The sequence below is a fragment of the Lichenostomus cassidix genome, chromosome 19 (genome assembly GCF_008360975.1).
Source record: "Lichenostomus cassidix isolate B80296 chromosome 19, HeHo_3.0, whole genome shotgun sequence".
Taxonomy (NCBI): Eukaryota; Metazoa; Chordata; class Aves; order Passeriformes; family Meliphagidae; genus Lichenostomus; species Lichenostomus cassidix.
This window is the reverse complement of record NC_139499.1, coordinates 1,844,949-1,871,771: the sequence shown is the minus strand read 5'-3', so window position 1 is coordinate 1,871,771 and position 26,823 is coordinate 1,844,949. Positions and strand designations below refer to the sequence as shown.

The 26,823-nt window shown below is 44.7% G+C and overlaps 1 long non-coding RNA gene across 1 annotated transcript; it reads right to left on the bottom strand.

The window, feature by feature from the left end:
* Positions 1-11,871: 11,871 nt before the first annotated feature.
* On the bottom strand, positions 11,872-24,168 carry LOC146428924 (uncharacterized). The gene is made up of 3 exons (XR_014855812.1): positions 23,998-24,168; positions 14,528-14,805; positions 11,872-14,229 (listed from the first exon to the last, which is right to left on the bottom strand). It is a non-coding gene; the product is annotated as an uncharacterized LOC146428924 (long non-coding RNA).
* Between the last annotated feature and the right edge of the window lie 2,655 nt (positions 24,169-26,823).

The following is a 26,823-nucleotide window of genomic DNA, read 5'->3' as shown; positions in this document are numbered from 1 at the left end:
TGCCAGGGATCCAGGGGCAGCCACAGCTTCTCTGGGCACCCTGTGCCAGGGCCTGCCCACCCTCACAGGGAACAATTCCTTCCCAATATCCCATTTCTCCCTGCCCTACTCTCTCTCGGTTTGATGCCACTCTCCTAGCCCTTTCCCTCCATGCCCTTTTCAAAAGCCCCTCTCCAGCTCTCTTAGAGCCCCTTCAGGTACTGAAAGGCCACAGTGAGGTGACCCCAGAGCCTGTTCCTCTCCAGGAGTCCCCATTCCCTCAGCCTGTCCCCATAGCAGAGAGGCTCCAGCCCTCTGATCATCCTCATGGCCTCCTCTGGACTCACTCTAATTGCACACACTCTTTCTTGCCTTGAACTAAAAGTTGCTTCTCAGTTCACATGTACTGGATAAAAGTGAATTTACCTTCTCTTATTTGATACCAGTGTGCCTTGCAACTCTGGACATTTGAAGTAGCAAATCTGAATTTTGGGAACTATGCTTGTGTGATAAAACTTGCTGAGCTCCTGTAACTTGAACCTAAGTTTTCAAATGATTTTCAAATGGTAAAGCTGAGAGCAAAACACATTCATCTTCACCTTGTCAGCTTGGAGATTGTCAAACAGAGCAGAATGGACACACTTCTCTTACATGCACAAGGACTTGGCTCACAATTAGAATTCATTCCCCAGTAAAATACATAAAAGCAAAGTTCCTTCAATAAAATACTTTCAGATCTCTAAAAGGTTGGAAGGCAGTTTCAATTCTCATGATGCAAGTGCACTTGAACTCAGTCCTTTCCATTCGACTCTGATCTATTTGCTTTTTTGCATTTCCCACAGGACATAGCACTCCAATTTTCCCTTGATGTCTGCCATTCCTGAAAGCCCAGAGGAAATTATAAGAATAGCCTAATATAGATGAAAAATGAAGCAATCAATAGGCACTAAAATGGAAAATTGCATACATGTATATTATATTAACTACACAGAAATACATCTTGCAGGAGACTGTACAGTAATTGTTGCAAAAATAAATCACACCCAAAAAGGGCTTATTAATGTTATGGGAAATAATGTTGCTTTTAATGTAATTTTTACTGATGGCTTGCTAATTTACTTTTGAGTGTGCTGTAATTAGTAGCCTTTGCAGCAATTTAGGTTAAAAAAGAAAAATCAGAGGCTATGTAGGTCAACACTGACATTGTTTATGATTTTAAAATGGAAAAGAAATCCTGAGGGATTCTAAAGGCTGCTTTCCCAACAATTGTGGATTCCCAGCTATGCAAACCACTAATTATGAGAGGAAGGCAGAACTGGAGATGCTAATTAATATCTCAGTTCAGTATTGGGAAAGAGGGCAGAACACCCAAGACAACCTCAATATTTACCAAATGCATTTTGAGCAATTTTGAGCAATTCTTAATTTGGTGTTTTCTGTCAGTGTTGTTGTGACAATACCACCAGAATGACAAACAACAGAGCACAACACAAAGGTTATGGCTTTCCCTGTTATTTTTTTCATAGCCAGAGGCATAAATCTGGCCATTTATCCCAAGGTTCACATCCTCAGTTTACTTAAGAGAAAGCCTCTGTTGATTCACGAAGCCAAGGAGCTCCTCTTAGCAAACAGAGACACATCCTGCTTTTTCCATCCCCAGCTCAGCTGTGTGCCTGAGGCCTCAAAACAGGAGCTGCACCCCTGGATGATTCTCAGAGAGACAAATTAATACAACAGATTTTATGAGCAATATATTCAGCTGCCTTCAGTCAAATCCAGAGCTGTCTAATTTGTCCTTTTAACCACAGCCCAAAGTGACAATTTGAAGCATTACAGCAAACATGCACACGCCCTTCACTAATGAAGCAATAGGTTTTTAAGCTTCTATACAGGTATATTATGCTGATGTCAGATAGAAATGTATCATTATGAATAATATGATGCTCTATTCACTCAATACATCCTCAAACAGGATGTAATAATCTTTCAAGCTTCCCCTTGTCTATATATCCTCTTAAGAAGGAGATTAATTTTCATGCTCATTCACAAGCAAGTCACAGAGTGAACATTATCCAAATACATCCAAAGAATGTCTCTTTTTTAACCCAGGAAGCATCCTCTCCAGAGGCCAAAGAAACCCTTGTGGAAAAGAAAAAAACCATGTAACTTCCTTAGCTTCCTAACATATTTCTCCATACAGACTCCAGAGGATGAATATGATGTGTTATAGTAAATTACTATATACACTGTGGATACAGAACATTGATGTGTCTCCCCAGGGATCAAAGAGGAAGCAAAAGAAAATTATGTAAAGTTCTTACTCTCCAATAGCACATAAACAGCAGTAGAGCCATGGAATATCCTGAGTGGGAAAGGAACCCCAGGGATCATCCAGCCCAGCTCCTGTCCCTGCACAGACACCCCAAATCCCACCCTGTGCATCCCTGGCAGTGCTGTCCAAACACTCCTGCAGCTCTGGCAGCCTCAGGCTGTGCCCATTGCCTGGGGAGCCTGGGCAGTGCCAGCACCCTCTGGGGGAAGAACATTTTCCTGATATCCAGCCAGACCTGCCCTGACACAGCTCCAGCTATTCCCTGTCACAGGGGGCAGAAATTGGAGCTGTCCCTCGGGAGGAAGCTGCAGGCTATAAATTGGCTCTGCTGTGGCTCCTAACACCACTGACATTTCAGTAGGTTACTGAAGACATTGGGGGGCATCACCCTTGCTCTCCCCTTGCAGCCTGACACAACTGTAGCTCTCTCCTCACAGAATGTGGGGGTTTTAGCACATCTCTGCAAACCTGAGCACAATGAGCAGCTCTGACACGAAGCACACAGGAACCTCTGACATTACTGAGAGGATCATTTTTGGAAGTGCTGCTCAGGTAAGAGCCAGATGCTGCTGCAGACCCAGATCCAGGCAGCCCCAGCCCTGTGTGCTTTCTGAACTGCACAGGCTGCACGTGTTTGCTCTGCCCTTCTCCCTGCAATGCTTGAACAAGTCTATCAAAAGCAAACAGCAGCCCAAGGCCACTGCCAGCTGCCCTACTGGTATCACAGCCAGGCCATGCCCAACGCCCTGTGAGCAAGCCTCAGCAACTCCTGCAATCTCAGAGCAGATTAGAGAATACAGATGTTAGCCCCATGATTGAATTCACTGCTGGGGACTGTTCACATGTTAATGGGGTGACTGTGGTACCAGAAAGTCCCATTCAGCAATTCAAGAATCCTATCTGCCTCTTTGTTCGTGGTGATTATGCTCTTTCTTCTGTTCATTCTTGAACAGATGTTGGAGCTGCAGGCTCACAGCAAGTTCCTTAGTTTTAACCAATGTATTTTATATGCTTCAGCAAGGACTTCTAAAACTAGAAGCCTCTCTAATCCAGTGTGGAAAACCTTCTTTGATTTTTAACACAAAAATGAATACTTGATCTTCCAATTAACAAGACTTCTCATTTCAAAAGAAAAGTGGAGGTAGCAATACGCTCTCTAGCATTTTTCCAGTACTTTTTCAATGAATGTATAATAACATTTTTAGGCTTGAATATATTTTCTTGTTTCCCACATCTGGAAAGTTTTGGACAGGAAATAATTTTATCATCTAGTATTAAAACACAGGACCAGGAGTCCATTAAAGACCCTGTCTGGAACCTAAAACAATTTAATTGCCTGGTAACGCCTCCCTTTCACTATCATGGTGAATTCAGTTTGGCAAGAGAGATTAAACTCATGAATCCTATTAAACTTATCACCCTATTAAACTTATCACCAGCTTGTTTTAATTTCAGAACACACCTCCTTGCTGGAATGGAGATTGCATTGGGTCTGAGGCTAAATGAAAAGGCAAAGGTTGTGCTGTCATGCAAGTCCTCACTAATCCCACTGAGGGTTATGGGTTTGGGTGCTCAAAACCTGAGCAAAAATGAGCCACAAAGCCCCCTGGGGCAGCTCCATGCTCTGCTCCAGCCAGCAAAGCCACCAAAGGAACACAGCAGTGACTCTGGGTGGCTTCACACAGATCTGCCCCACAACAGCTTCCTCTGCCCAGCACCTTCAAAAGGCTCTGGGAGAGATCCTGTACTGAGCACCAGGGTGGAAACATGGGAAATAGAATCATTCCTGGAAAATGGAATTGTTATGGTTGGAAAAGATCTCCAAGGTCATTGAGTCCACCCTGTAGATCCTCCCCTTTTCCCCAGCCCAGAGCACTGAGTGCCACAGCCAGGCCTTCCCTGGGCACCTGCAGGGATGGGGACTGCAAACCTCCCTGGGCAGCTCCTGCCAAGGCCTGAGCACCCTTTCCATGGAGAAATGCCTCCTGATGTCCAACCTGAGGCTCTCCTGGCACATGTCTTGCTCCTGCCCTCTCAGTTGGGCCAGAAGAGCAAAATGGAAATAAAGAAATCCCAAAAGCAAGGATTTCTGATGTGAGGGGAAAGTTGCAACATCTGACATCCCTGACAAGATAACATTTGATTTAACTGTTCTTTCAGAATAATGCCTAAATACCACACTTCTGCTGTATCACTCACCACAGTCAGGACTCCTTTCTTGCTGAACAGATCCAACAGAGATTCTTTGTACCCAGGCATGAACATGACTCCAGCCCAGAATTTCAACTTATTTGAGACTTCCTTCAAGTAAAATTAGAAGAAGAGTAAACACAAGTTTTACACTGATAACAGTAATTACAATAATCTGTGCTTTGACATTATGACAAAGAACTTGTACCTTAAAACCAACCCCAAGACAATGTAAAGGCTGGCAGAGCTAATTCTGGAAATCCAAAAGCTGAACCATTCAGTACAATCACTTTTTATTAGCATTTCTACATATCCCAGAGCTTCATGGTCCTTTAATTTCCCACACCGTGTCTCGGTTTCAGAAAACACCAATAGTTTTGTAAAATTGTGGTTAGAAAAACCTCAAAAGTTTTGTCAGGTTCCCTCTCAGGGGTTCAAATACAATTTACAAACTAATTTCTTTCTATGAATTACCTGCAGGTCTGCATCTGAACAGATGTGTGAGGTACCCTTTTACAGAGGGTGGGAAACTAAAGGCCCAGGGCAGTGAAACCATGTGCTCAGAAACAACAGCAGGGCAGGGAATGAGCCCCTGCCTGCAGATTCCTTGGTTTGGGGATCTGATCAGGAAAATGTGACACTTTCTGAACCACAAGTTTTCATATAGATCCCTGCAAAGGGAGGCTAAGGAGACAGGGAAGATGAGAAAGAAGAAATGATGTTTCTCCACCATTTATCTTCTCATAGTTTCCTTGTAGAAAAATATTAACAATTCATGTTTATCAACTTCCAATTTCCTCCTCCACTTGTCATGCTAAGTGACAACTTGCTGGTTTCCTCAAAATGTATGTTAGTTGCTGTGCATTTTCACTTGCTTTGATTCCATTCTCTCTGCTCTTCCCTTAAGAAATAGGAAGGAATAACACATGGAAGCAGAGTGTTGGGTGTTTTGGATGAGGGAAAGGGACAGACAAATGGCTACCTTGTAAATAACAATGCCAATTAAATGAGCAAGTCAGAAACCTCTCAGAACACAGAAGATATGAGCAGCTCTGTAGAATATCATCTCTGTTGGTGAAGTTCTGAGAGATACCAAGTTTGAATGTTTCCACAGAACTGGAAGCACCTGCAGTTCCCCCAGTTCATTTTGCAAAATGGTCCCTGGGTCAGTCATTGGGTGAACAAACCTGCTCCAGCCAGATCCACCCCTGAGCCCAACAACAGGAGATGCCAGAAGTCTCTCTCACAGTCTCCTCACTGCTTGCAGCAACAATCTGCACCCAAAGCCTGGCAGAGCTGCACAAGGACGGCCTTTGCAGCACAGGGTTATCCTGGGCTCTGCAATGCCCATGTCACCAGGCTGCCCCTGCCCTGCAGAGCAGGACCACAGGAAACATTCTGCCAAACTAACTGTCTGGAACTCTGCCCAGCTCAGAGCTGCGTCTGTAGAACTTCCCATGTTTTCAGCAGGGAAGGGAAGCTACGAGATGAGTGAGAAACATTCTAGCTTGCTGTGTCCAACTTCTCACCCTCCAGAGGCCTTTCAACATCTCATGCTCCCATTCCCAAGAAAGCTCTCAGCTTTGAGAGCAGAGCCTCAGCTCACTGGGCTGTTTCTCTCCTTGCTCCTGTAGACAGGCTCACTCATCTAGGTGGTAAATTATTCATGCTACACGTTCTCAGTCTAGGCCCTGGCATCACATATCGTGTTTAATGTGGCAAAATCAATATATTCTGAAAGCTGTGGTAGTCTGTGGCAAGCTGTGGAATTTTGAATGCCTTCTCCAGCTATGTAATTTTGCCAGTTTTGTTCTATTTCAATTAAAAGTAATTTCTGAACAACACACAATAAATGTTCAGCAAATTCTGAACATCACCATAACAGCACCTCCTGTTTTAGAGGACAGCAGCCTGCATGAAGCCTGCAGCCTGAGGTGTAATGTACAGACTCTAGTTAACACCATAAAGCCAAATATAAATTCATGTTTTATTTGCTGGTAATGTCCAGGTTTATATCTAAACCAAAGCATCAAATCAACACTGTTTCCATACTTTTGAAAACAATTGGAAATGCTTGCTAAAATGTTTAGCAACATTAATCTTTGGCATTAAACACTTGAAAAATAACAAGAAATTCTCTCCTACAGAAGTTAAATTTTAGAAGAGTAAGGTGGCTTGTACCAGCCAAGGTGTGTCCAGCAGGACAAGGCAGTGACCATCCCTGTGCTGGCACTGCTGGGGCACCTCCAACCCTGGGGTCAGTTTTGGGCCCCTCAGGATAATACAGGTATTGAGGGGCTGGAGTGTGTCCAGGGAAGGAACAGAGCTGGGAAGGGTCTGGAGCACCAGGAGCAGCTGAGGGAGCTGGGAAAGGAGCTCAGCCTGGAGCAAAGGAGGCTCAGGGGGACCTTGTGGCTCTGCACAGCTGCTGACAGGAGGGGACAGCTGGGGGGTCAGGCTGAGCCAGGGAACAGGGACAGGAGGAGAGGGAACAGCCTCAGGCTGGGCCAGGGGAGGTTTAGATTTGGATATTGGGAAAAACATCTGCTCCAAAAGGTTGGTCAAGCTGTGGTGAAGTCAGGGCAGGGGTGGAGTCCCCATCCCTGGGGGGATTTAAGAGCTGCTGGGATGTGGCACTTGGGGACATGGGTTAGTGGTGGCCTTAGCAGTGCTAAAGGAGTGGTTGGATTTAATGATCTTTAAAATTCCCTCCCAACCGAGTTGAATTTTTTTCTATGATTTCCCCTAATTTCATTGTGACTACACATGTACCAAAATTAAATATTTGCAGAATCTGGACTTCCCATAAACAACTGTAATCACTTTAATGCTTCAGTGATGTGCTGTGGGCACCCAGGATACTTTCTCTGAACAAGGAATAAGAGACATCCATTTGTACATCAGATGCAACACTGCATTTTTTGTTGTTTGCAATCAGGTTACTATCTTATTCGGTTTTTAAATTTGGCAATAGAATACCAATTGTATCATATCCATACAATACCCTGTCCCAACCCTCTAACACATCCATCCCAGCCTAATTTAAAACAACTGTTGTTCCTAGACACTGAGCTAGGAGCAAGGACAAAAGCAAATGCTAATGAACCAGTCTCCACCTCCTCACCAGGAAAGCCCTGGGCTGCTTCAGTGAATCTGAATTCTGCTCCCTTGCAAAGGTCACTGAGAGCATTAACTCTCCCATGACCATACAGGAGTTGCTGCTCCTCTTTGAGTTGGGATTGCAGCTCTATTATTTAAGGGATGGGAAGAAATGAAATTACAAGCTACTCACTTCTGTGCGCTACTCCTGCCTGAGACTGATTAACACAAAATTCAATTTCATGCTAATCATCCCAAGTCCTTGCTACATGTAGTAGGAACAGGTCCCACAGTGCACAGAGAGCTGCAAAAGCCACCTCATTTCAGAAATTATTGCACCATTATTCACTGCAAGGCTCTGCTGCTCCTCCCTGGCTCATTCTCACCTCCACTGCTGTCTCAGACACAGCTACTCCAACCTGCCTGCAAGCCAGAGCAGAAAGAAAATTCCCATCAGAGATGTTGTACAAAGGATGGATAACTCACCACAGGAACAGTCTGTGTTTCATACATAGACACAAAGTGGTTGAATGCCTAAATCCTGGGAAAGCAAAATCCAGGGCTTATTTTCATCTGGACTGGGCTTATTTCAGAACAAGAATTGCATCAGTTGAGTGGCTGGAACACTGCAAGAAACCAAGGGTCTCCTCTGCATAGAGTGTGCATGGGGGGCAATGGATGGGGAAGAAGAGACCTGAAGCTCAACAGGGCTGCAGCAGGTTGTCAAAAATAGTTTACAAAGCAAGCACAGCATTGTCCAAGACTGGTACACTTGGACCCAGGGACTGTTGTGAAGTTACTGGGAAGTTTAGAGTTGTTCACAGGCCTGGCTGGAGGAAGAAAGCAGGGGACAGAAGGACACAGAATGTGGAGGTTGTGACTGCTGAGCACTGCCCAAGCCCATCCTACCTCCCTGCAGGATGCTTCCCCTCACCTCGACTTCTAGTCTCTCCTTTTAGCCAAGGGTTTGCAAGAGGAAGCCTTAGCATTTTGATATGTCAGTCTAAGCCAAGGAAGAACACAGAATATCTCTATACCTTTCTGCAAGTTGCCTTTAACTAGAGGTACTTTTAAATTAGAGCCTTACAGATTATTCCAGTTGTTCCCCTGGAAAAAATAATTAAGCAGGTGACAGACTTTTCACAAGGCAAAAGCATTTCAAAAAAGTTATGAGCACGATTCAATTGAACATGATAATAAACCAAGATATTTGCTTCAAAGACAGCTGGTAAATCAAACAACTCCCAACAGATCCTGCTTTGCACTGTGCCACCAGGATTCTTAGGAGAAGGCCTGAGCAACACGGGAGGGTTTAAATGCTCTTTGTCACACTGCACCAACAGCCATTTCGTGCTCTGCTTCTGCCCTGCCTGCTCCTGCTCACCTGAGGGAACAGTGGGAAATGTTTCTTCAATGATTTATTCAATAAAGATCACTCCATTAATCAGATAAATCATTCAAGATACTATTTGTCAACTTTTGCTGCTCACATTGCAAGGAAGAAATCGAGCTCCCGAGAATGTTACAGACAAAAGGGTTGTGCTCACAAAAAAGCTTTGCCAAATCTTAAACAGACTATTATTTAGCAGTCTCCATGCCCAAAGAGCTCCTACTGCCCAGAGAAAGGCCAGTGCAGAGACAAAATAGAGGTTTGCTCTCCAGCATCAAAATGGGGAGAAAATACATATATTTATCTTAAAGGTCGGTTCAGTCATTGAGGAGTTGCCTAGCAACACTTCCTAGCAACACCACTGCAGGAAAACCACGGAGAGCACTCTCCTACAAGTCAATTAGAAATGGTAATTTGTATGGGAAGATCCCACAGTCCGTTCCAATCACAAACAACAATTCTTTCCTCATTGCTGTTTTTTTTTTTTTTATTAGAAGCTTTGTAAATTCCTCCCTTGCTCCATTTTGCTCTGCTGTTCTTTACTTCTCCTTCCCAGGTAACAAAACTTTATATCAGAAGCAAGGCAACGTTGACAGCATTAGGAGCAACATCTAAAAAGATAAAACAACCCATTCATCTCCAATGATGGGCTTCTTCTCTTCTGCAAAAGCAGCTCAAGAGACACAGCTGGCTCTTCAGTGCCTGCAGATGTGGGGCACTGTCAAAGGCAGAGTCCTACAGCAAGCTGTAATTCTGCTACTGTGCTTCCCAAAGTTCACACAGCCAGAGCTGGGGAACTCCTCCTCATCTCTTGGTGCACAATACAATTAGGGGACATGGTATTGCATCAGCAAATCAATTTTCTATGCTTCAGTCCGTAAGCAATAGCAGTAGATAAGAATGGCTTGGGTTTTTTAAAGAAAGTAATTAAAGTGCTTGGTAATTTCATGTAATTTAATGCAATGTGTTCCAAAATGAGATTTGCAAACTGAAAAGCCAGGCAAAGCCTTGAGATGAGAATGATCACCTATTTAAAACCTTTCATACTTGAATCTGTCAATCTCAGCAATGAAATTAAATGAAAAGAAAGAGGAAAGAAGAAAGTGATCCTGTGTGGGCTGGTGGCTGATCGGGGTTTAAACAGTCTCATTCACTGATGTCTCCAATATACAGTAATGACAAAAAATAGATTTCCTGCTGTCAAATGACCATAATTTTCTAGTTGTTTACTCTTTCCAGAGCCAAAAAGCTATCTCCTACTTAATTGCTTGCAAAAACTATTAGATGCTTTCATTCGGGTTTTTCCTACACACCCCCTCCTTTATATAACTTGTCATGAATTTGAGGGAGGAAGAGCACAGAATTCCAGAATGGTTTGGGCTGGAAAGGGCCTTAAAACTCATCTCATTCCTGCCATGTGGACACCTTCCACTAAACCAGGTTGCTCAGGGATGTTTTCTTCAAACTTTGAGGGAGATAAGGTTCACAGACCTCACCCATAAACCACAAACTCACAAAACCTCAGAGAGTTAGAGGAGTCTCTTCAGAGTCTTAGATCCTGACCTGTTTTCCCAGCACTGCTCTCCAAAAGCAAACAGCACTGCTGACCCCCTAGCCTGGGATGCCCTCACAATTCAGCACCAGTCACCACAAGAATGAACTGCCACTGCTCAAAATACAGTTTGGGAATGGGAAACACCTGAGGGTCAGGACCAGCATGTGTCACAATAAAGGTGAATTAGGCCACGATTAATTTTCAAGGTTTTAACTCCTGGAGCACTAAGCAAGGGGGCAGGAAGAGAGCAAGTTCTCCTCATCTGTCTCCCTGCCTTAGACAGGGTCAGCTGGAATCCCCACCATTCCTAAAAGGTGTTTACCCAATGTGACCTTAGCAGCCACCAGTGATGAAGATGCTGCTACCTTCAAAGACTTCAGGGCCTCATTAACATGACCATTAATAGATAAGCTATGTCATATTTTAAGTCCTTTGACATTACTTGAGACTCTTTAAAAGAAAATTAAATTCCAATTTTTTCAAGAGATTTTGCACGGCCCACAAGACAGAACTCAGTTTCTTTTCACAAAGGAATGCCTGCTTTTCCCAGTTTCCAAATCCCAATGCATGGCTGCAACTGGGACCTGTCTGTTCCCCTTGGGGCACAGGGCAGGCTGGTGCTCAGGGCTATTTTCTAGTCATCCCTCTACAAAGGACACCCTCAGTTACCTACACTTCCCTCAAGGTACAGCTGCTTGGCAAGGGCTAACTCAACTGAGAAAACATGGCAGGCATGTCTGGAAGTATCCAACTTCAAGTTGAGAAGTGACATTACACCTCCAGCAGCATCAGCTTTACGACACCATTAAGAGAAAGCTTATTAGCCTGTGAAGGCCATGTGGTGAATCTGCAGCCCTCTGGCTGACTACTGCTACCTACTTATTTCATACAGCCCACAGCAAAATGATCCAACAGTAGCATAAGGGGGAATAACCACAACTGTATGGTTTAATGTGTAGTTTGTCAAAGTTATTTGAACAGTCTGTACTGCCTTTAGCAAGGAAAAGGTTCCCCACACTTGCCTGAGAGCAACAGATTTGGTAATAGGGTGGATAATCAAAAAGCAGCCCTGCCTCCACAGCAAACACGTTTTGATGCTTGGATTTATGTGACAGATCCTGCGCCAGCGAGAGCTGGGAGATGGAGCTGCCTACACCTTCCCTTTCAAGTGAACAGCAAAAATACCAGGAGCACACGGAACCTGCAGAGCTGGTTCTGGAGAAAACAAACCAAAGCAGATTAAATGCTGCAACAGCAAAAACATAAATGCAGCAGGTGTGCCAGATCCACAGCAAAGGGTCTGAGACAAGCACTGCCATTCCCAGTGAATATGCCAGGAGGGAGGCAGGGATAAACCAAGGGCTCCTCTCTCTCTATCCCCTGCAGACCTCTCTAGGGATCAGTGCTCCCCACTCTGGGGCTGGGCTGTGGGGCTGCTCCCCATTCCCCTAGCTGTTCCCCTGCTGCTGCTCAGGTGGTGCTGTCCTCTCAGTCTCTCCCAGCTGAGCACTGGGGCTCTCCAGTCAGGAATCAGCCCCACAGCACAGCATCACTCCAGGGATAAACTGACACACAGGGCTACCTTGCTCTCTTTTGCCCAAGCAGCTTCTAAAAACAAAACAAACCACAAAGAGTGAACAAGCAAACCAAGTCCCCAACCTGAGCCACCAACACTCCTTGGACACTGAACCAACTTCACAAGACTTCCATATAGTTAAGTGGTCAAAAGTTACCTGCAACACCATGATTTGGGATTATGTAAATTCTGTGTCAAGAGGGCAGAGAGCAATTTCTACCCTTTTACCAACATTGCACTTCTGAAACTGTGTTTGCTCATCCCTTAAAAGGCCAGAGAAGACTTTCACAAAAGAAATGAAAAGGTAAGATTTGAAAGGTAATTTTAGAATTTAAATGAGAAAGTAGTGATTCTGCCTTCAGCCCTTCAGGACAGAGAAAAAAGCTTTGATATAAAGTTAGGTTGGAACCAGCTCAATCCAACTATCAGAAAAAATAGAAAGGAAAGGGGGAAAAAAAACCCCAAACCACTTTTCTGCATGCTAAGAGTCCAGAGATTCAAAATGCCCTTCCTCACAGGAATGGGAGGGCAAGTGAGGAGAGAGGAGAGCCCCATTTAATCCTGAAAATTTTCAAAGCACCGAGAAAGGACACTGTAGGGTCATCCCCCAGCAAGATGAAAGCCATCACAGGCTGTGCATCCCAAATTCCCTTCTGCTCTTCAGCTGCAGCACTCAGCCATGGCAAGAGCCAACTGCTCCTCTCCTCGGCAGAGTTCACTGCTCCATCGCAGGGACTGGGCACTGCAGCTTTATCCACGCTGATTTGAGATGGATGAACTGGAGCCAGAAGGCAGGACAGAAGGAAAATGGGAGGACAAAGCCCGAGTTTCCCCAAGCGCAGTGGGATTCCTACCAGTCCCCCCACTTCACCCCAGACCTGCTCATTCCCAAAGTCCCCACAGGCACTGCCTCAGCTCCTTCGGGACACAGCCCTCCATTCTGCACTGCTTTTTGATAGTGCAGCAGAGGAATCCTCCCTGTGCCCAGCAGGGAAAAGAGGCACAGAATAAAACACCAGTTCAAAGCCTGCCTTTGGAACAAAGGGAGAAAGTGCACGGGAAGAATATCCGGGGGGGCAATTCTGAAGTAAGCCCAGGTCAGTGACAAATCTGAGCCTCTGGGCAAAGTCTCGAGCTCTCCTGGAAACATCTATGCCGAGGCTCACGTCCATTCTTGTTTCTTCTTGTTTTAAGTTCTCCTTTTGCCGAGAAACCCAAGTGCCTAACTGGGTATTTGTGGAATACTAATAGCCCCCGTTTGCAATTGAAATGAAGCCAGGCTGCAGCAGCAACCACGCAGACAATCCTTTCTGTAAGTCAGGGGGCAGGGATGGGATACAAACCGCTAAATGTCAAGCAGCAGAGCTGTGGCAAACCAGCATCTTATTTGAGCACATTGCCAGTATGAAAAGGAGCTTTGTCTGTAGATAACCTACAGACTCCCACCTGAGCTTCCCAAAGCTCCTGCATTCAACATGAGTTCACTGGACATTACACACAGCTGTAAAGAAATTGGCCACATATTCACTGAGAAATTCAGTACCATCACCTCGACAGGGAGTCAAAGGGAAAAGGGGAGGGAGAGAGCAGGAAAGAAATATGTTCACAATCCCTTTTAATAGAGACTGCTCAAAGTCCATGATTCATCCATTAACCTAAGAATGCAGTGGGGATGCAGGGGGTGGAATCTGTCCCTTCTATGCATGGAAAGCCTTCAGCTTCTAGAAAGTTGTTTTGTTGAAGACAACTGCACATTTGTCGGGTCCTCTATTGCCAAAAGAGCCACAAGTTCTCTGCAGAAAACAGTCTGACACAACAGTACATGAAGATGGAAAATAGAATTGCAAAAGAAACTTGTTTTCCTTAGCAGATGGCTCGTTCACCAGCAGGTATTTTGAGAAGCTGCTGTCTCCAGGTCTTCATCGAGAGAGAAGAAACAGTTTAGCAGTGGAGAGAGGGAAATCTGAATGCACTTGCAACTGATTCTCAGACTCTTCGGTAGCTCCAGATAAAATGAATCCATCTGTAATTTTCTGGGTTTCCAAACCACAGCAGGATTTTATTTACGAGTGGAGTGTGTCCTCCTCTCTCACTTTTCCTGTCCATTCCTTGAAAGCATGAAAGAAATAAAAGCAGTGAGTGGGACCTCCCGGATCCTGCTGGACCAACACTTCCATTTGCTCCCAGTCCTGTTTGCAGGCAGTTTGCCTTCACACAGACTTCAGTTACAAGAACTTCGTGTCAGAGGATGTGATGGGCAGGATTTGGGTGGATTTCCCTGCCTGTGACACCAGGCTGCTGCACACCTCTCCCCAGCAAGCCAGGGGAGTCTGGCCTGACACTCCTCCTTCTCTCAAGGAGAGAAGAGGGAGCAAAACTTTCTGCTGTTCAGATTTATCAACTTACACGTTCTTCCTCAGAGAAACGAACACAAAGGGAAGGAGTTTTGCAGAGAACATTTTTTGCCTCCTCTGATTGCAGCCTCATTACGTGTCAGGGTTCAGCATCATTCAGTCAGTATCTTCTCAGAAATTACTCATGAGCACAAGGTAAGGCCAAGGCAAGTCAAAGTCCCCTCCAAAATTTCACAACATTAAACTGCATCATCATCATCCCCAGGAATACAAATCAACTGTAACAGTGGCAAAGATGTGCAGCAAGCCTGAAGCAGAGGGCAGAGCTATCTGAAGATGAAAAGCACCTGGAGGTGACACAGCAGCATCCAGATGGCTGCAGGAAAGCACTGCTGCACTAACAGGCAGGGAGAAACCACATTTCCCATGGCAAACCTCGAGGTGTTCAAACACACCACAACCACCCACACCTCACATGCAAGAGCTGGGGGAAAACCAAGTCTGTTCCCACAGCTTTATAGTGCAAAGGACCAGCTGTGTGTGACTCAAGTGATTTGCAACATGCTAATTATGCTGCTCTGCACCAGTTTGCACTGGGAAACAGCAGAAGAGACCCAAGCTCCATCAGAGAATCCCGCAAAGCTAGCTCTGATTCCCAAGGGGAAAGTTTAGGAACTGCTTCTGCTGAGAATGCCTTGCCCTACTTCACCCCAAACCTGCCCACAAACCCCAAGATTCAGGCACTACCTGCAGTACCCTTTCCTACTAAAGACAGCAGGATTGCTCAGCCAGAGGCTTCAGCAGGAGTGTAGGTGGTTATGGGGAGGGATTTTGCCAGCAGTTATGCAATATCTTTGCAGGCACCCAAATATTTGTCTAAAAGGCAGGGAAAAAAATAAAGCATGTTGGACTGTGATGCACTGGCAAATGGTATTTACCAACACCACAAATCAGAGATAGGTGCATGGCTCTATGCCAGAGGAATACTCCTCACAGAAAGCCATTTCCATCTGCCCTACTTTGAACATGGGAAATATGCTGAAGGTAACCACAGACCCTGAGGCACCATTGCAACTTGTGTGCTTCAGCTCTGCAACATCAGAGCCTTCATTCACAATGACAGGGCACCTTATCTGCAGCTCCTGCTATTGTGTAATTGCTGTGGCATCCACAGGCAGAGAAAAAGGGAGTTAGTGACTCTAGTGAACATATTTCTTCCCCAAAGTATCTCCCTGGAGCACCTCAAGAGTGGCTTAAAGCACAGGTCAAGAAGTTGGAGTGGTTATTACGTCGAAGGCATGAGACCTGAAAGGCTCCAGGGATGAGAAATGCCAACTATTGTGATTACCACAAACTGATCTCAAAACAGATATCATGAGAGAGAGAAAAGGATGGGCACAGTCTTCAAAGGACAGTAATTTTTCACTGCCTATCAGCAACAGTTCAATTACAGCACCCTGTCTCCCCTGTGCTATAATTACACTTTCAGCTGGGCTCACAGGGAAGGATTTCTCAAAAGTAGTTTCCATTGCAGTGGAAGTTACTGACTCCCACACTGCAAGTCAGACATGGCACCGGATGGGGACACTTGGGTCATGCTATGGGGACATGGAACTTGATGATCCTGAAGATCTCTTCCAGCCCAAACCACTCTATGATCTTCTAAAGCAAACAAATTACACACCTGTGTGCACACCTTGAATAGTTCTTCTGGTGCCAGCCATGCTGTAAGGCCTGCATCCAGGGGCAATTATTTTACAAATTAGAGCATTCAGACACAAAACAGTCCTTCATGTTCATGAACTAATAATGTGTTTCTGAAAAAGCATCAGGGGAAAGGCCTGGGGCACAAGCCCAGGCAGCACACAAGAGCACACGTGGAGGTCACAGGTCAATGTTACCAAACATGCATGAAGCACCTCTGTGCCATCACAGAGAAAGCAGGTGAAGAACCACCACACCCACCCCAGTACACTTTGTTCTGTTTAAGAGAAATAAACACCAGCAGCTGCTATTTCTTACCAAAATGGCCAGCAGAGCTGCAGAACCTTAAACAACAAAAGGCAACCCACATTAAACATCCCGTTACCACCCTTCTGGCTGCAGGAGCCCCACAATTGGCAACCTGATTCCCAAACAACCCAAGTGCTCCAGAAAAGAATGAAACAACAGACAATTTATATAGAAAAACTGAGCAGCCAGCAAATGACAGCACAGATCTTTAACTCCAAGGCCTGCATCAAAGTTCAGTGGTTTTGTGCAAGTCATCTCTGAATGGCGTGTGCACCAAAACAAAGGCTTGTTTTACACTGTGCTGCTCTCTTCCCACAGACCCTTCCCTACACTGCTCCCTTGCTGCCTCCCCATGCAATACTTGGCATTCCCTGACTTTCTTGGCACTCTTTGAAGCTCAGGATTTCACTAATTCATTTCCATGCTTTATTTCTTCTCAGAATTCCTTTGTGAAGCCTGCTCAGGCTCGAGAAGCAGCTCTGTGCCAGTGTGTGCCTTTTCTAACTGGGAGCTCAGGTGTGAAATGAGAGACAGCCCAACCATCCACATGCTGAGCCCCGAGCAGGAATGGGGTGGAGAACAGAGCTCGCAGGAGAGATGGGCAACAGCTTCCTGGCCTGGGAGCAGCTTTCCATTCAGCAAAATGAAAACCAATTTCTCTACCTTGGCTCAATTAATTACTGCCACCATCCTCATGTGATTGAGTAGAGGGGATGACTTCGAACAACAGATTTTCTGTCAGAAGTTCAGCAGTGAGTGAGGTGAAGACTGTCCTTTGTACCCATGAGGTGCCACAGCCAGGCTGGCTGTCACTGGGCTCTGTCATCCCTAGAGCCCACATTACAGAATCCCAGGATGGATCAGGCTGGAAGGGACCACAGTGGGGTCACTGGTGTCACCTCCCTGCCCAGGCAGGGCCATCCCAGAGCCCAGGGCACAGCATTGTGTCCATGTGGCTCTGCAATATCCCTGCTCAGGGACACTGCAGCCCCTCCCTGCTCTCTGCTCAGGGCTCAGTCCTGCCCAGGGAAGAAGTTCTGCCTCCTGTCCAGGGAACTCCCTGGGCTCAGTCCCTGCCTGTCCCTCTGGTGTCACTGCTGGCCCAGGGAGCAGAGCCTGGCCCTGCTCTGAGCCTCCCTGATGAGAGCTCCTCTCACTCATCTCTTCTCTGACCTCTTCCTTCATCTTCAAGGATCTCACACACAACTCCCACACCCATCTCAGGAGGAAGCTGTATTTCAAGGTGATCAACAAAGTCCAGGATGTCTCCATCCCTCAGTGCTGCCTCACCACCACCTCTTGTGGCTCTTCTCGTTACTCCTGCTAAAACCCAAAGCTAAAACAGCTTTGCACCTGGGATATCTTTTACTGCTCACTGTGGCCACCATGCAAGTTCTCCAGGGTATCCTCCTCCAGTCCCTGGAGTCTTATCTCCTGGGGCAGAGCCAATGATTTCTGCACAGGAGTGCCATGGCCTCAGGTACAGGGTGACTCAGTTCAACCAAACAAAATATCATTGTATTCTACACCTGTCCTCCAAGGATTCTGCATCAAAGCTTCCAACCCTGGGATCACAGGCCACACTCCCATTCCCTGCCTTCACATTATTAAGCCAGGATATACACAAATTTCTGCTACAAGGAACAGAGTCTAAGATTCTCAGAGCTGAGTATTCTATTAATTTGAATTGGGACTAGTCGAGTTAAATTGATTTTTTAAATGTGTTTATCCTCTATAGGGGCTTTTTTCTCCCCCTTCTTAAATGCTGATTTGCTGAAACTGGGCCTATCCAATACTCATTACTGAAAAGCATGGAAAGCTGCCAAAAGAAGCAATGCCTCCTGGACTAAACAAGGGATTTATTACTGAGAAACCACAGCACTGGGTAAGAATCCATCACAAACTTATTGATTTAAACTGATTTGAAGTAATCACACACAATTTATATTAAGTGAAACATACTGCCATCTAATTTAGAGTAAGTGAATGGAATGCTACCACTGTGAATTCTGTTTAAATGCAAACTCTAATTGATACCCAAATATAAATAATTGAGACTTTCAGAAAACATGAATAAAATATTTCGTTATCTCTGTTTATTATGTATCAATACATCATTTTTACCTATTTAAGACACGGTTAGACAGCAATTATGGTATTATATTTCAGCAGAGACTTACATGTAAGCCTCAGGGCAAGTTCAATAGAATGGGACAAGTAGAGTGTGGAGAGAAGAATTTGATGTGTGGGATGCAGTTTAAATAACTTAAACTTGCTTTTAACGCAGAAGCCTCAAACTTGGCCTACCTTCCACCCCAAATGAGATGAAATCAAGTCATACATTTAACTCAAACATGGTTCTCTCACCTGCAGAGGAAGCATCTTAGGATGAAAATTGTAAGGCACAAGTTATCAGTGCAGCAGCACATCTTCACTCCAAGATCCCATTCAGAGAATTGTACTTGGCAGCCCCTCTGATAAGTCCCATCATTAGATCCCAATCCTCAACAGTATTAGTAAGCCCTATAGCTAGTTTTATTTCTAAATAAAAGTTTGAAGGTATTTGCTGTTCTTTTCAACTGTCAGTGTGTAAACACTGTCAGGAATTTAAAAAAAAAATCTTCATCAGAATGTTCTGCCCTGTACTCAGTTGGCTATTAATATTTAAGGCTGTAAGCACATATTACTTTTTATTAATAAAATCAATTGTTTACAGCAGGAACACACAACTGTGCCACACTTTTAGTAGTGCATTGGCTCCACAGCTTTGAAGACCAGCAGCTCACCTCAAACCTTTTCCTACGGAAATCCCTTCTCAGGTAATTTTTAGTAACAGACTGATACATCACTTCTCAACAGGATAAATTCATGCCAGATCACAACATGAACAACTTAAGAAATTCATCCCAAACGTTCCTTGTGTTGGTTGGATTCAGCCAGCTGCTCTCAGCTACCCCTTTGCACAGAGGTGCATTTCAAGGCAAGGTGAATTAAAAGCATAACTAAGGTGTTCTGATGCTTTCTGCCAACTTGAATCTTTTAAAATACTACTCTAACATAATGTTGCACTCATGGGTTTGAACCTAGTCCTGCAATGAGCTGCATGTAAGTGGAACAGTTGCCCATAACTGGCCTCATTACAACTCAATTAAATCCATTTGCAGAGTACCTTGCAAGACTGGGCCCTTAGGAATTTCTTATGCTCCTGGAGCTTATTAAATTGCTGGATGCCCTCAGCAAGCTCTGCATCCAAACCATAATTTAGCCCTATTTACCTGGTTAGCACTAGCCACCTGATAGCTATTATTTTTGCACAACTAGACACTTCTGTGTCTATAAAGCTTTCCCCATTTTTATAATAATCTGGCTTTTAACACCAATCCCCTGATCAAACACTGCCAAACACTCTCTGCTTGTCAGCTCCTCTGAGATGAAGTAATAGTCTCCTGTCATGCTGTGTTGGACAGTGCTAAATTCTACCAGAAGACACCCATACCCCTCAGGCACTTGCCAAGCAGGACTTAATTCTACAGAAGCTACTATGAGAAACAAACCCTAATTCACAAGCTTAGTCCTGTAAAACTAAGTTACCTACTGCATAGCAACTTGTTAAGCAGAGACTTTTTTGTCTGCTCATGTAAATGTTGCTGTTTCTACACAGCTCAGGAACACCTGACTGACACTTCCACCCAGATGTACCTCAACTGGGTGCAGGTAGCTGAACTGGTCTGAGGTGCTTGCTTGTCTGGCCAAGTATTTATTCCATAAAACAAAAGAATGGGATGTTCCTGAATCACAGAAGCCCTCATGTTGGAAGGGACCCATGAGGATGACTCCCAGGTCCTTGCAGGACTACCAAAAACCAAACCATATGAAGTGTCCTTCAGTTGCTCTCCTAGAACTCATGGCCACTTCCCTGGGGAGCCTGAGCCTGTTCCAGGGGCCAACCAGCTCCTCAGCAAAGAGCCTTTTCCCAGTGTCCAATCTCCACTTCCTGGTGTCCTGCTATGGTCACCAGAGAGAGATCAGCACCTCCACTGACCCCCCGAGGAGGGTGCAGCCTGCCAGGAGATCCTCTCAGCCTTCTTCTATCCAGGCTGACCAAGGCAAGTGACCTCAGCTGCCCCTTCAAAGTCTTGCCCTAAATAACTCCCATTCAAGAGCCTTGCTCTGATGTCTGGAGACAGAGTCCCAGATTGAACACACATTTGTTTACCATCAGCCAGCCACAGCCCAGGGCTGGGCGTCCCAAAACCTGCTGTCAGCTACTGCACTGCTTCTTCAAAGAAGTGAGAGGAATTAGCAAGTTAAAGTAAGAAGCAATCCCTCTCTCTGAGGTGTAAGGTTATTTCTTTATTAATAAATAGACTTAAAACTCCAGTCAGAGATAAACTGTCACAAGGGAAGGAAGTGAAAAAGGTTTATTTTCTCAAGGAATGGCTAAGGTTGAGCAGGTACAACTAGCAATTTTTCTGCTGTGTTTCCCCCACCCCTCTCAGCAGTCTAGCTGTTTCTGCCCAGGCTATAAAGGGAATAACCAAATTTTCAGTCAATGTAATGTCAAATAGCACAAAACCCCCTTCAATCCCTCACAATCACATCTTCTATTTGCATCCCTGTGACAGCATCCACACACCCCTCATGTCTACAGCCCTTTACTTTCTGATGGTTGTCCTCTCCTTGCTTAAGCTGCAGCTTTGGATCTCAGGAAAGTGAAATGTTGATACTGAATGTGAAAGAGAAATTCATCTATGTGATGGGCAGTGATTTGGCATAGAAGCTGTCAAACCATAGAAGTGTCTCACAACTGCCACAGAATAATGAAAACCTTCTTTAAAACCCTGTGACAACTGCAAAGTGAGACGGAAAATGAAGTTGCCTACACCCGCAGACTGCAGTCCCCATGTGTGAGCACATCAACCTCTGCTCTGGACTGTACAGCCTGAGTGGGAGCAAGCCCTGGGCATCAACAGGAAAAAGGAACAGGCAGACTATTTTGCTTCCCATTTTCCCTGTGCCAAAATAAGTCCTGTTTTGGAGGAGACAGAACTGCCAGGATGCCAAGTGCAAAGAACCAGCCTTGGTCACTCTGTCCCTGCCTCACCTGGGGCAGCTGGCTGGAGCCTCCACAGTGAGGCCAGCCAAAGACAAGCAAAGGCAGGTTAGGCTGGAGGAAGTCTCAGCTCATTTGAAAATCCACTAACCAGCCCAAAACACAATCCCAGGCTTTTAGAGAATGCAGGCTACATAACAAACATGCTTTTTCAGCAATCAAAATAAAGATGCACATGAAGCTTCAAACTCTGCAGAATCCATAAGTACTTGAACTTGCTCACCTGACTGTCAAACAGCAAAACCCTTTCTTTACAGGGAGGATCTACACAGATTCTGTTTTGCCACAATTCCTGGAAAGCTGCTACTAATTTCAGTGATTCAAACTTTGCCTCACAGTAAACATTTCTTGATTTTATAAAAGCTGAAGATTTATATGCTTTAGACACCTGGAGATTTTCACAGGTCACCAGGGAACTTGGATATTGAGCTTTTGGTCAGAAATTTGAACATTTGAGGAGTGAGCACAGGCAAGCAAATATATGAGGTATTTAGCCTCCCCCAAAGGTACCAAAGCTAAGCACCCAATTGACTGAACACCTGCAGAAACACAAGATTTTGGGAGGTCACTTGTGTCAGCATGGAGCAGCTATTAAGAGATGTGGGAACATCATCCAGCACCTGTATTTCAGCCTTCAGTCCTTATGAAGGCAGCAAGGCATACCAGACCTTCAGGGAAGAGCATGATTAGCTTCAGAGATTTTAATCACTGTGGAGATTTTATATGAAGTCCAAGTGCAAAGGTGGGGCAGAAGGGGCATTTAGCAGGGCTGCTTGGAGGCCAGAGAAAATATGAGATTACAGTTGAGACTGGAAGATAAGTATTATCAAATCAATATTGTACAACAAATATAGCAAATGAGTTAATCCAATTAGCTGAGAGGAGAAAGATCAATCTGCTGGTGATACAGAAAGATTGCAAGAGGCTAAAATTAAATGGGCTTCAAAAAACAGGGCAATGAAAATAATAAAACAATAGGCTTTGGTGACTATGTACAGTTTGAAAACTGAACCTAAGCACAGACATCATGTTGGAATTTTTGGAGTGTTTATCCCAGAGAGTGAACAGGGACAAATTTCTCCACAAGTTAAACACAACAATACCAAAATTCTGCTTGTTAAACTGTTTGCTAAATACCTTTGCACTGGTACCTGTAAACTGTAAATACCTTTACACTGACAAGAAAGAAAAGAAAACCATCCTTGCAATGCTGTAGCTGCTTGCAGAAGCTCATTAACTCCTAGCACAGCCCCCTTGTCCTCAGTGAATATTCCAGCAGTCAGATTGAGCAGGGAGCTGTGGAAATAACGGGGAGGAGGCAGCAGCCATGCTAAGAAAAGAACTAGCAGCCGAGGAGGAACAAGAATTTTAGACAGTTCCCAACACTGAAAGGGAAGAACTGAGCTAACATCCCATCAGTCCGTGGCTGTGTTTGCACAGCACCACGACTCAGTGGTCACTGCACACACAAGGAACAGGAAAGCAGCCTGTTAAGCAGTAATTCCAAGTCAGCACGCCAGGAAAAGGGAAACTCTCCCTGAATGGTTAAGGAGAAGCTAATGAAGACTGATTTATGCATGCATTTGTTAAAATTCTCTCAGCACTGAGCATTTCAGCTTTTAAGTTTTACGTGCAGCTTGAAAGCAAGGCAGAAGCCAAAACGTTGGGAAGAACACCATCTCTTCAGAGGATTAGGAATTAAGTTAACTGCACATTAGAGATAAAATAGTGGAGCGCTTCTCTTTATTCTTAATAATAAACCATAAGGCATTAAGCTACACAGCACGATTAACTCCTTTCAACTCCTCACTATTACTGCTGAGACAGCAGTGTGGTACTTGCACAGAAACATTAAAAAAATACAGAGTGATTAGGTTAAAATTAAGTGAATTTAGGGCAGGCAAAAATGCTACAGTGCAACCCAGAAGGGATAAGTCTTTTGTTCATGTAAGGAGCAGCCTAAGCACCTCCAGTGTTAGAATGAATTCCTCAAACCCTAAAGCCACTGAGGGTTTGAAGTGACCAGCTCTGGGGCTGGATGTGTCACTCTGCATCCCTCCTCTCCTTCCTGACTCCTGAATCATCTGAGTACTTAAAATATCAGCACTTCCATGGTGCCTGCCAGGCTGGGGACAAGGATGGACCTGGGGATCCACAGCTGAGGGCTCACCCCCTCTTCCTTTACCAGCTCCATACAGTCTGGAACTTCATGGTTCTGAGACTGGGCTCCCCTTTTATAAACTGTTCCTCCAAACATGACAAAATCCCAAAACAAACCAAACAACCAAGAACATTTTAGTCTGTGAGATACAGAGATACTAAACAAACAGGGACCAGTTTGACCATGAAACAATCAGCTCAACACATACAAGATGTCAGCAAAGCCTGTGACTTACCAGGAATAAAAACACTCTCCACAAGATGGACAGAGGTCTGTCCTCAGTGTGTACCTCCCAGTCTCCAGCCAGTCTCCAGCCACTCTCGTGGTTCAGTGAGATACTAAATTTATTCAGCTCTACCCTGGCCTGGTTTAGGACAGCTGGAGGAAGGAGAAGGAACAGAACCCAACCCTCCTCCCTCCAAGCCTGAACTGCAGCCCAAGAGCAAACACCTGCACACTTCCTCCCCTACCATCACCTTCCACCTGTGGCAGAAGCTCACCTGAAAGCTATCGGATTGAGCATCCATCAAATCCCACCTCAAAGTGCTTCTTTACTGCCTGAAAAAACTGGGCAACTCTTAAACAACTGAAAAAACTCTGGTACCAAAGCCCATCTTGTCAAGACAAAGCTGTATCCTTGTCTTTGCACAATCTTGGTTGTTCCACCTTCTCCTGCCATACAAAGCCTGGCACAGCTGACTCAGACCCAAACTCGAGCAAAGCTAAACAACCCAAATAGCTCCACAGGGGCACAAACCACAGCAGCTGCTCTGGGGTGAAGCACCCTCCTGCTGTGGTAGGGAGGAATTCCCCTTCACCTCCCCTTCCTGCAGCTGTGGGAGCTCCTAAGCAAAGCACCAAACCCTTTCACACAGATATGATGTGCTACTTGTAGGAACACAACTTTCAGGCAGGCACACAGGGTTCTCTGAGGAGCTGGAGCTCTGTGGTGGCCTTTAGGCTTTGCCCAAACCAGGACTGAGTGCCACACGCACACATTGTGTGTGCCAGGCCAGTCCTGATGTGTTTGCCACTGAAGCACACAAGGCAGGATGAGAGCTGATGAAAATCCAGGAAAACAGTGGAAAAAGGAAATGAATCAAAATGAAAATGCTTCCTGGAACACACTGTCTCTCAACAACAGGGGCTAGTTCCCCATAGACTCCTAGGCTGCAGGGATTTCACAACATCACAGGCAGAGCAGACACATAAATCACCTGAAGGGCTTTTGGTTTAACTCTACAGCACCAAGAGCCTTGGGAAAGTTGTGTCTACTGAAGCTGGCAGAACTTTCAAATTCATGGTCTGAGCAACCTTCAGGGAAAATATGAGAAGGGAGCCTTTGGTCATAATTCAAAGGGAAATATTCTCAGTAGGAACTTCTTTGGGATCCTCTGGACTGATAGATGTCAGTATTTTGGGAATCTGAAACTCTGGTTACTGCAAAGACCCAGTTCTTGACTTAGCAGCCCTGAAAAGCTTGGCTTGCTCTGGAATACACTCAGGAAAACTGGGATCCACAAGGAGCTTGAACTCTGTCTCCTGAAGCTGGTATGATCCCAGCTCTCTGTTTGCTCTGTTGGCAAACACCCTCAGACTGTGGCTGTGCTGGGGCATTAGGAACTATTACTTCAGTTTGGATAAACATTTCAAAATGACATTTCCTGTTTAGTCTTTAAAAGTTATCAGGAGAATTTCCTTCTCCACCCAGAAGAGTGACTTCTCTTGTTTACTGTTTTCATAGATCTACAGGATGGAGATAAAACATGATGGATAACATACATGGAGAAATTTGGAAAATTAGGCTCATTTTAATACTGGAAAAGCTATATACATCTGAAAGTCTCTTACTGAGCTAAAAAGGCAATAAAGATCTTCACAACCCCAAAATTATGTCCTTGCCGGGCAGCTTGTTCAGCTTTACTTAATCAATCAAAATAGGTGATTTTACCCTAACTTTTCCCAAAACATATCTGATAAACTTTTCCCTACCTGTGACAAATTCTGGAACTCCTGGGATTTCTCTGATGTTCAGCAGTGAGAAAGTTTACAATTACATTCAACGGGTCTTCAGCTACCGACAGGAAGAAAAGATTCACACATCTCATCAGCCTCTGTCTTTGTAACACTTGCAGGTTCAAAAATTCGCATTAAAACCTTTTTATTTTGCAACCAAGTTCCTATTAGGTTCCTTTTAGATGTCCTGTTCATCTCTCACTTAGACCATCCTGTGTCCCTTCCTCCAAAGCATAAACATCCCCACACAAAATCCTCCCCCAGGCTAAAGCTATGGCAATGGTTTTTCACACATCAGATATTATAAAGGTACTAACACTGTATTTGCCAATAGAAAAGCCAACCAAAGAATCCACCTGAATTTCCTGAAGACAGCCACACACCAAAAAGACAAGATAACAGCAAACCAATCTTCCTTTATAGAGCCAAAACTCTAATCTAATAACCTAGATAAAAGAAAATCCTACAATTTTACACTTAAACATCAGATTTTCTCTTTTGTCCCCACCAATACATGTTTGTGATGGTCTTTTGCTATCTTAATGAGTTAAGTGTGAAGTTTCCCTGATGGGCTATATTTACAATGAAAATGAAAAGCATGAATCACCAAGTGCAATGTTGCAGAGCTGTCTTCTTATTTTTCAGTTGGATTCCCAGGTTTGGCAAAGCGCTGAGCTCACATACCAAAATGTTGCAGGCATTTGTATGCAAGGTATATTGGTAGGGGAAGCCAAGGGCATTCCTGTCAGTGACAGGCAAATTCAGTCCTGCACATTTGGGGGGAAGGCTGTCAAAGGGACATGCACAAAAGCAAAGCCCAGTTTGATCCCACAGTAGTCCAGATGTCAGAATTTCATAGAAACTCATGTAAATGATCAATTCGGCAGAGATCCACCTACTCTGTGTGAGATTTACTGGAAATAGACTGTTCTCTGTTTCATCAAGTAGTCATGGGACTATTCAGAGCAAAGTTTGCTAAGCCAAAGCTGCAGAGACTTGCAGGGAACAAGTTGATGGAGTTCAGAATTAGCAGTGATATAGAGCT